The sequence below is a fragment of the Schistocerca piceifrons genome, chromosome 2 (assembly GCF_021461385.2).
Source record: "Schistocerca piceifrons isolate TAMUIC-IGC-003096 chromosome 2, iqSchPice1.1, whole genome shotgun sequence".
NCBI classification, from domain to species: Eukaryota; Metazoa; Arthropoda; class Insecta; order Orthoptera; family Acrididae; genus Schistocerca; species Schistocerca piceifrons.
Genome location: NC_060139.1, coordinates 860,995,516 through 861,004,877, shown reverse-complemented (window position 1 = coordinate 861,004,877; position 9,362 = coordinate 860,995,516). Strand labels below are relative to the sequence as shown.

Sequence of the window (9,362 nt, the reverse complement as noted above, 5' to 3'; positions counted from 1 at the left end):
ATGCACCTTCTTGCTTCCCACTGTTGAAGAGCAATTCGGAGATGGCAATTGCATCTTTCAACACGATCGAGCACCTGTTCGTAATGCACGGCCTGTGGCGAAGTAGCTACACGACAATAACATCCCTGCACAGAGCCCTGACCTGAAACCTGTGGAACACCTTCGGGATGTTTTGGAACGCCGAATTCGTGCCAGGCCTCACCAACCGACATCGATACCTCTCCTCAGTGCAGCATTCCGTCAAGAATGGTCTGCCATTCCCCAAGAAACCTTCCAGCACCGACTGAATGTATGCCTGCGACAGTGGAAGCTATCACCAAGGCTTAGGGTGGGCCAACACCATATTGAATTCCAGCATTACCGGTAGAGGGCGCCACGAACTAGTAAGTCATTTTCAGCCAGGGGTCCGGATACTTTTGATCGCAATGTGTAGTATGTCTTTATCTGCTTGTAATTTTGGAAACGAACCAAAATGGTTCAAATGGCTCTGAGCACTATGGGAGTTAACATCTGAGGTCATCAGTCCCCTAGAACTTAGAGCTACGTGAACCTAACAAACCTAAAGCCATCACACACATCCATGCCCGAGGCAGGATTCGAACCTGTGACCGTAGTGGTTGCGCGGTTCCAGACTGAAGCGCCTAGAAACGCTCAGAAACCAACAAATTAGCACGAATAGAGTTCGTCTATTTCAGTTATCACCCATTAGCAGCGATTATTTATCACTTTTCGAGAAAAGCAACGAACGGTGGAAAAAATAGACACATCAAAAAAAGTTTTTAAATTTTTTCATCATCCCAGTTCCCATAACTCCTGAAAATAGAGGTTGACTGTGGATATTGTATCGCAGGTACAGTATCGTTGACTGTTCAGTGATGTCACTAGACACGCCCAAAGATGTAAACAACCATGTATGAGCAGCCCCTATTAGACGGAGGGAGTCTGACAACCGATCAGTTCCAGTCATTCCACCAGGTAGGAGGTACGTGGCTCGTGTTGTCTATAGTTCAGCCATGCCTAGACAGTCAGTACCACGGTTCGATCGCGTCCGCAGGAAGGGCTTTCAACGAGAGAAGTGTCCAGGCACCTCGGAGTGAACCAAAACGATGTTCTTCGGACATGGAGGAGATACAGAGAGACAGGAACTGTCGATAACATGTCTCGTTCAGGCCGCCCAAGGCTTACTACCGCAGTGGATGACAGCTACCTACGGATTATGGCTCGGAGGAACCCTGACGGCAACGCCACTATGTTGAATAATGCTTTTCGTGCAGCCACAGGTCGACGTGTTACGACCCAAAATGTACGCAATAGACTGCATGATGAGCAAATTCGCTCCTGACGTCCATGGCGAGGTCCATCCTTGCAACCACGACAACATGCAGCGCGGTACAGATGGGCCCAGCAACATGCCGAATGAATCGCTCAGGATTGTCATCACGTTCTCTTCACCAATGAGTGTTGCATATGCCATCAACCAGACAGTCGTCGGTGACGTGTTTGGAGGCTATCCGGTGAGGCTGAACGCCTTAGACACACTGTCCAGCGAGTGCAGCAATGTGGAGGTTCCCTGTTGTTTTTGGGTGGCATTGTGTGGGGCCAACGACGTACGCCACTGGTGGTCATGGAAGGCGCCGTAACGGTTGAACGATACATGAATGCCATCTCCTACCGACAGTGCAACCATATAGGCAGCATATCGGCGAGACATTCGTCTTCATGGACGACAAATGGTGCCCCCCTCGTGCACATATTGTCAATGACTTCCCTCAGAATACATCGCTCGACTAGAGTGGCCAGCATGTTCTCCAGACATGAAACCTATCGAACATGCCTGGCATAGATTGAAAAGGGCTGTTTATGGACTATATGACCCACCAACCACACTGATGGATCTACGCCGAATCTCCGTTGAGGAGTGGGACAATCTGGACCAACAATCCCTTGATTAACTTTTGGATAGAATGCCACGACGAATGCAGGCATACACCAATGCAAGAGGACATGCTACTTGGTATTAGAGGTACCGGTGTGTATAGCAGTCTCGACCACCACCTCTGAAGGTCTCGCTATATGGTGATACAACATGCAATGTGTGGTTTCATATGCAATAAAAAGGGCGGAAATGATGTTTTTGTTGAACTCTATTCCAATTTTCTGTACAGGCTCCGGAACTATCGGAACCGAGGTGATTCAAAACTTTTTTTGATGCGTGTAATTTCTCTTCTGTTTGTCTGTTTAATGTAAAATTGTGATTCTATGTACCTTGAAACAGAAGTTGTTATTAGTTTTCTATGTTTATTGCGGGAAACAACAGGAATGAGAAACCGAAAATAGGTTATTTCAGGAACCGATTACTTTGAGAAGTTTTAACAGTGAAGTTAAACTGGCGTCGAAGAGAACGACATAACCGAAAACCGGTTGTTTCAGCAAAAACCACCAACTCTGCCGCGAGCCTGAACCACATATTTAAGCTCGCGGGCCACTTCGTCACGTGACGTAACAGCAGAGCTCCTGGTGCATGAAGTTAAAAACTGTAGCGTTAATGACGTTAATGATTACGGGGTAACGCACCGATATGAATGGTACACTCCTACCGCTGTTCGAATCAGCACATTTCGCGAGTAGTTAGTTATTTTAGTGCTATTGTCGCCTTCTAGCACCAGGCGCTGATGATCACGCAGTTGAGCGCCCCACAAATCAACATCATCATCTCCTTCTAGCAAAATTTCACAGACATAGGCAGTAACAAGTAAGTAACGTGTGTGTGTGTTGTCAGCACTGATACCTCCGCACATACATTAGAATATGGGCCACAGCTTTGCGCTCAGACTGAAAACGTATTTCTCTGTTGTTGTTCAAATCTAACGGCGACGAAATGGCAATGTATACGGCCTCAGTAAGCAAAACTTCCTCTGGTCTGTGCAGTGAGCTGCAAATCTGAGGCGAACCGAGCGTCGGAGTAATATGCGAATGCCTCGCTGTCTCTTCCACGAATTTCTCCGCGGGCCGAAATGAAACCATTAGCAAAGCAACATGTAGTCTGTAGACTACATTTCCCCAGTATCCTGTAAATGAACCGAAGCCTGCCACCTGCCTTACCCACAGCTGAGCTCACGTGATCATTCTATTTATACCCCAGCTAATTTTTACACCCCCTCCCCCTCCCCCCCTATTTGTGCGAGTCGACTAATTCCGTTTCTGTCTCATAGATATTGTAGTTTTTAAGGTGTTACTTTTCCGCTTTTTGCGAAGTGTATAATTCAACATTTCCATACATTTAAAGTAACTAACAATCTTTTGCACCATAGTCAAACATTACAGTGATGCAAGCTAAAAATCTTAGCATCACAATGGAATCTTTTTGAGTCTGAATGCGTATTTCTCCAGCCATTTGCACATTGTAATTCTTTATTTAAGTGTTAGAATGCATTTTCCGAAGGTGTTTGCCTGGAGTGTAGCCTTGTATTGAAGTGAAACGTGGACGATAAACAATTCAGACAAGAACGGAGTAGAAGTTTTGGGACTGTGGTGTTACAGAAGAATACTGAAGACTGGATGGATAGGCCGAAAAGATCGAATAAATAATGAAGAAGCACTGAATCATACTGGAAGTAATGCGTTCCACAACGAGACTAAAACAAGGGATCAATTAATAGTACACATCCTGAGGAATCGAGGAATCATCAATTTAGTGCTGGAAGGAAGTGTGAGGAGTGTAAATTGTAGACGCAGACTAAAGGGTGACTGCCGTAACCAGGTTCAAATGGATGCAGGTTGCTGCAGTTACGCACAGATGACAAAACTTGCACAAGATTACCATGGAGAGATGCATCGAACTGGTCTTTGAACTGAGGGTCACAAAGACAACACGCTCAGTATAGTTAACTGCATCTTATATGGAAGTCTGTGTTAGGTACTAATATTGTCTGCTGGTCATCAATATACGAAAACAATAATAAATATCCCACTGCATTACAGTGGGGTACGTCTAAATTTTTCTACTTCTGTCGATGATGCTCCAATATGACGTGCAGTGTACTGCCTATCAAGAATTCCTCAGTCTAATCACAATCCTTTTTATACTCCACGTTAATGCACTGGTATTAATAAACATTCCGGTACCTAGTCAGGTGCTTTTCAAAAGTCGGAAGTATGCAGTATATCATCCAGCTGATTGCTTTGATCCTTAATATTCTGCATATCGTGTAATAATGGGGCTAGTAAGCTGTCGCGTGTCCGATGTTTTCCGAATCCACGCTGGTTGACATGGGAAAGGTCATTCTGTCTGAAGCATTTGCATTTGAGATTAGAGCACACCTACACCGAAAAGTTTGTCGATAGAGATATGAGTTGCTAAGATAATGTTGAACACCTGAACTAGTTGTGAGTTGCTCGAAGCAGACGAATATCAGTGCGTGCCGGATCATGTATGAAAGAGGGATCTAGACCACTGAAAGGTAGCGTTCTATTGTCTCAGTTTGTTCTTCATGAAGAGCAATGTAAGCACTACGTATCACAAACATGGACCCGCTACATATATGGAGAGTGGAGGAAACTCCATGGCGACGCGGCATTCAAGCACCAGCAACAACACCAGAGATGCCACCGTGATCCAGATCCTTTGCTCCGTATTCTCTTGTCTCAATTTGTTTCAAGCGAGGCGCTTAAAAAGGGCATAATTCGCCATTAAAAACGCCAAATGAGAGTGTGTCAAGGGCTCTGAGGGTTCCGTGCAAACTTAATTATGCATATAGATAGTTCGTCCATCCTGGGATTCAAGAATCCCGACGATTTTTGTCTGTTATCGATATTTATACTGCCAAGATGTGGATCTCGGAAATTCCAAGGATTTCGTGTGCTATAATTACAGATTAACCAGTTTCCGATTTCTTCCTTTACTTGTACTATAAAATCTTGCTTATTGCCAAATTTCATGATTCTGGGTCAATGAGAAGTGCAAATAAATTTCTGACGAGGGCAACCACAGTTCAGAGATATTGTGAATAACAATAACAACAATCAACACTCAACAACCATTCAAATTACCATAAAAATTATTATAACAACTTAAAAACCAGGAATGACGAAGTTTTTCTAAAAGTCGCATAGCTGTACAAAGGTGCTTTACTTGCAGCTACTGGTTTACATCAGTATACACGCATCTTCAGGTTTATCTGTCAGAAACACAAAGTTTTCCAAGAGTAGAAAAAAGGACCTCAGAGTTGGCTTTCAACAGTAAACGATAACAAGTACGCACAATGCTTATATCACCGTAATGCAGATGGACAATTACGGTGTCCCAGCTTTCGGGAAGTTATACACGTAAAGAGTCAAACCACATTGGTCGTTATCATAACAAAATTGAGTACACCCAAAAGATGCTCGTTAGCACACCCATGCGGTGTAAGCATCCTGTGTTTGCTAGCAAAATGCTGGAGGGCGGTAGGCCACAGTGCCAAAGAGGGAAACAAAGTAAACACACAGACAGCTGCCAGGAGAAAATCATAACTATGAAAACAGCTGTTGGGCTCCGTATTTGAAAATTTTCACACAGTGATTTGTATTCTTGACAGATAAACTTTAAGGTGCGTTATACCGACGCTAAACCGATAGTTGCGATTAAAGAACCTTCATAAAGCTAGGCGGCTCTTTGAAACACCTCATCATTCTTGATTTTTTAATTGTTGTAATTTGTATGGTACAATAGTTTCTATGGTTATTAAGCTTTGAGTGTTGTTAATGTTATTCAAGACGACGTACCCTATAGAATTTCGTGAGTGAGTTTGCATTTATCAAGATATATGGCATAAATGGTACTGAGCTAGAAGCTTGAATTTCATCCACTGCCAAGGGGTCGTAAGTCTTAGTATGTGACATAAATTTGATCTTGATACGTCTGCCTGTTCTTGAGAAAAAAAGGTTCTTAACAGCCGGACAGGCAGGCACGCAGTTTCTACTTAGTGATGTACTGAACCCTGGAAACGAATTTAAATTCATCGAGGAACTAATGACGTAAATAAAGCAAAGGTTCAAGAGTGGAATTAAAACCAAGAGGGAAAGTTTATTTGTCAGTGATAAGATTCGCTAATGACATTGCTATCTTCAATGAAAGTGAATAAGAGATAATAACAGTAAACAAGGCTCAAGGCCAGAGAGAGACGGGTTACCTCTGAGCACTATGCGACTTAACTTCTGAGGTCATCAGTCGCCTAGAACTTAGAACTAATTAAACCTAACTAACCTAAAGACATCACACACATCCATGCCCGAGGCAGGACTCGAACCTGCGACCGTAGCGGTCGCTCGGCTCCAGACTGTAGCGCCTAAGAGAGACGGGAAGAGGAGATGGACAGAAGGATGGAACGCAGATAGAGGGGCCAAGAGAAGAGAAGAAAGAAGGGGCAGAAGTCGGTGATTACGAGTGGGGTGAGCTGCGCTGAGACCTAGCGCAAGTAATCTTCTAGCTGCGGCAGCCTATATAAGCTCTATACCAACATCTCTCATTCGTTTCTCCGTCAGGTAGCGACTGTCCTTACTTCTTCCGTCGTGAGGTACCTGCTGTGACACATTACTTTGTTCTTCGGACGACACCACAGAGAGACTTCGATTCTTCTCTACTTTCATGGTGCATATAAAGTTCAAGACTCCTTGGCGGTCCTTGCTCAATAATTGTGGCGGCAATAGTTCACGGTTTTGAGCTTTCACTGCATATAACTTCTACTTCAAGGGCAACGTGGAGTTTTATGAACAAATAGATGAAATGGCCACTGGGACTGCAAACCCCTACATGGAACATTCTAAGGGGGTGGCTTTTTAAAACACCCGTCAAAAATCAAGCACTTCTTCTGCACGATATACTTGCAGTCTGGGACGTGGCAGATGGACTATGGACGATCTTATGATATATCTTAACAACACCTATCAAAACATTAAACTCTCTATGGAAGTAGGGAAGAATGGAAGCCTCCGTTTCTTGCATTTACTTGCTACAAAACCCTTGAATGCGGCGGGCAATCTCAACTCACACGCAGTAGTAAATGACTGTTACCTCTAAACATAGGGGTCACCGACCAATGTCCACCATGACAGAATAGTCTAGTGCGATATTCGTTTCATCGATGAATATTACCAGGAATAGTAAGGCACGGAGAGTAACCAGTACTCCAGTAGTGACACCACCACCCTGCCCCGCACTGACTGGCACTTGCAACCTCTGTCCTCAGTTATTTCCCGGACGTATTCCATTATCTGTTTTCCCATACAGTTTGTACCCTCTACAGCTCCCTATAGTCCAGAGACGTTACTCCGTGATGCCTTAAAGACGTCCTGTCATACTGTCCTTTCTCCTGGTTAGTGTTTTTCATACATTCCTTTCCTCGCCAATTCTCCGGAGAACCCTTTAATTCCTTATCTTATCAGTCCACCTCATTTTCTACATTTTTCTGTAGCACCACGTCTCAAATACTTCAATTCTTTTCTTTCCTGGTTTTCCTATAGTTCACGTCTCACTACCATGCAGTGCTGTGCTCCAAACGTACCTTCTCAGAATTTTTTTTTCTCAGATCAAAGGCTATTTTTGATAGGAGTAGACTTTTCTTGGCCAGTAACGCCCTTTTTGTCAGTGCTTGTCGGCTTTCTATGTGTTCCTTTCCCCATCCGACATGCGTTATCTCATTGCCTAGGTAGCAGAATTCCTTAACTACATCTACTTTGTGATCACCAATGCCAATGTTAATTTCCTCGTTGTTGTCCCTTCTGCTACTTCTCATTACTTTCGTCTTTCTTCGATTTACTCTCAGTACATACCCTGCACTCATTAGAATGTTCATTCCATTCAACAAATCATGTAATTCTTTCTGACTTTCACTGAGCATGTTAAAGTCATCAGCGAATCTTGAACCTTTCATCTTGGACATTCTTTCATATTCGTCATTGCTTCTTCGCTATATAGATTGAGCAATAGGGGCGAAAGACTACATCACTGTAGAAATTACAAAACCTCTAAAATTACATTTAAGAAAAAAATTAAGAAAAGATTCTTTAGAAAAATTTTCTGAAAGTTTGACATTAAATGCAAGCCTTATCACAGTTGTTTAATAAGGTAAAAAATGTTGCTTTGAACAATACATTCCATATTGAAGCGTTAGAAACCAACAGAAATTATTAAGTCTATTAACGTCCGACATCTACTGGCAAGTAGAACAGATCACATCAAAGTATGGAAAACAAGCAACCCAAGTAAACAGGATTATTACACGACATGCAGAATATTAAGGATCAAAGCAATCAGCTGGATGATATACTGCATACTTCCGACTTTTGAAAAGCACCTGACTAGGTACCGCAATGTTTATTAGTACCAGTGCATTAACGTGGAGTATAAAAAGGATTGTGATTAGACTGAGGAATTCTTGATAGGCAGTACACTGCACGTCATATTGGAGCATCATCGACAGAAGTAGAAAAATTTAGACGTACCCCACTGTAATGCAGTGGGATATTTATTATTGTTTTCGTATATTGATGACCAGCAGACAATATTAGTACCTAACACAGACTTCCATATAAGATGCAGTTAACTATACTGAGCGTGTTGTCTTTGTGACCCTCAGTTCAAAGACCAGTTCGATGCATCTCTCCATGGTAATCTTGTGCAAGTTTTGTCATCTGTACGTGAAACACAATCAGTTGCTCGTGCAAACAAGGTGCCCCTGTAGGGCCGAAATAAGCTCTTCCTTTCTTCCTTCTGCCAACGGTCTTGCCGCAGTGGTAACACCGGTTCCCGTCAGATCACCGAAGTTAAGCGCTGTCTGGCTGGGCTAGCATTTTGATGGGTGACCATCCGGTCTACCGAGCGCTGTTGGCAAGCGGGGTGAACTCAGCCCTTGTGAGGCAAACTGAGGAGCTACTTGATTGAGAAGTAGTGGCTCCGGTCGCGGAAACCGACTTACTGCCGGGAGAGCGGTGTGCTGACCACATGCCCCTCCATATCCGCATCCAATGACGCCCATGCGGGCTGAGGATGACACGGCAGCTGGTCGGTCCCGTTGGGCCTTCATGGCCTGTTCGGGAGGAGTTTTTCTTCCTTTTGTTTATGAACAACACGGAACCTGGTTGGCCAGCTGAGTTAACGCTAGAAGGACCGCACCCGTCATTTTGATGGGTATTCTACTTCTGTAGAATTATTTCTCCTAAATTGGTTCTTCTATTGGTCCCATTTTCTATGAATTATCATAAATATTTGTTAGGTAGACGTCCACAAAGAATTTACCAAGTAGGACGATTCTGAAAAGTGTCTCAAACAACTCCTAGGACAAGGACTGAAATGTGAGCAATAGCTTTCGGACATGTCCAAAGCT

General features: G+C 43.6%; 1 pseudogene; it reads left to right on the top strand.

The window, feature by feature from the left end:
* The first annotated feature begins 8,751 nt into the window (after positions 1-8,751).
* Positions 8,752-8,869, top strand: LOC124778611 (annotated as a pseudogene).
* Positions 8,870-9,362: the final 493 nt, after the last annotated feature.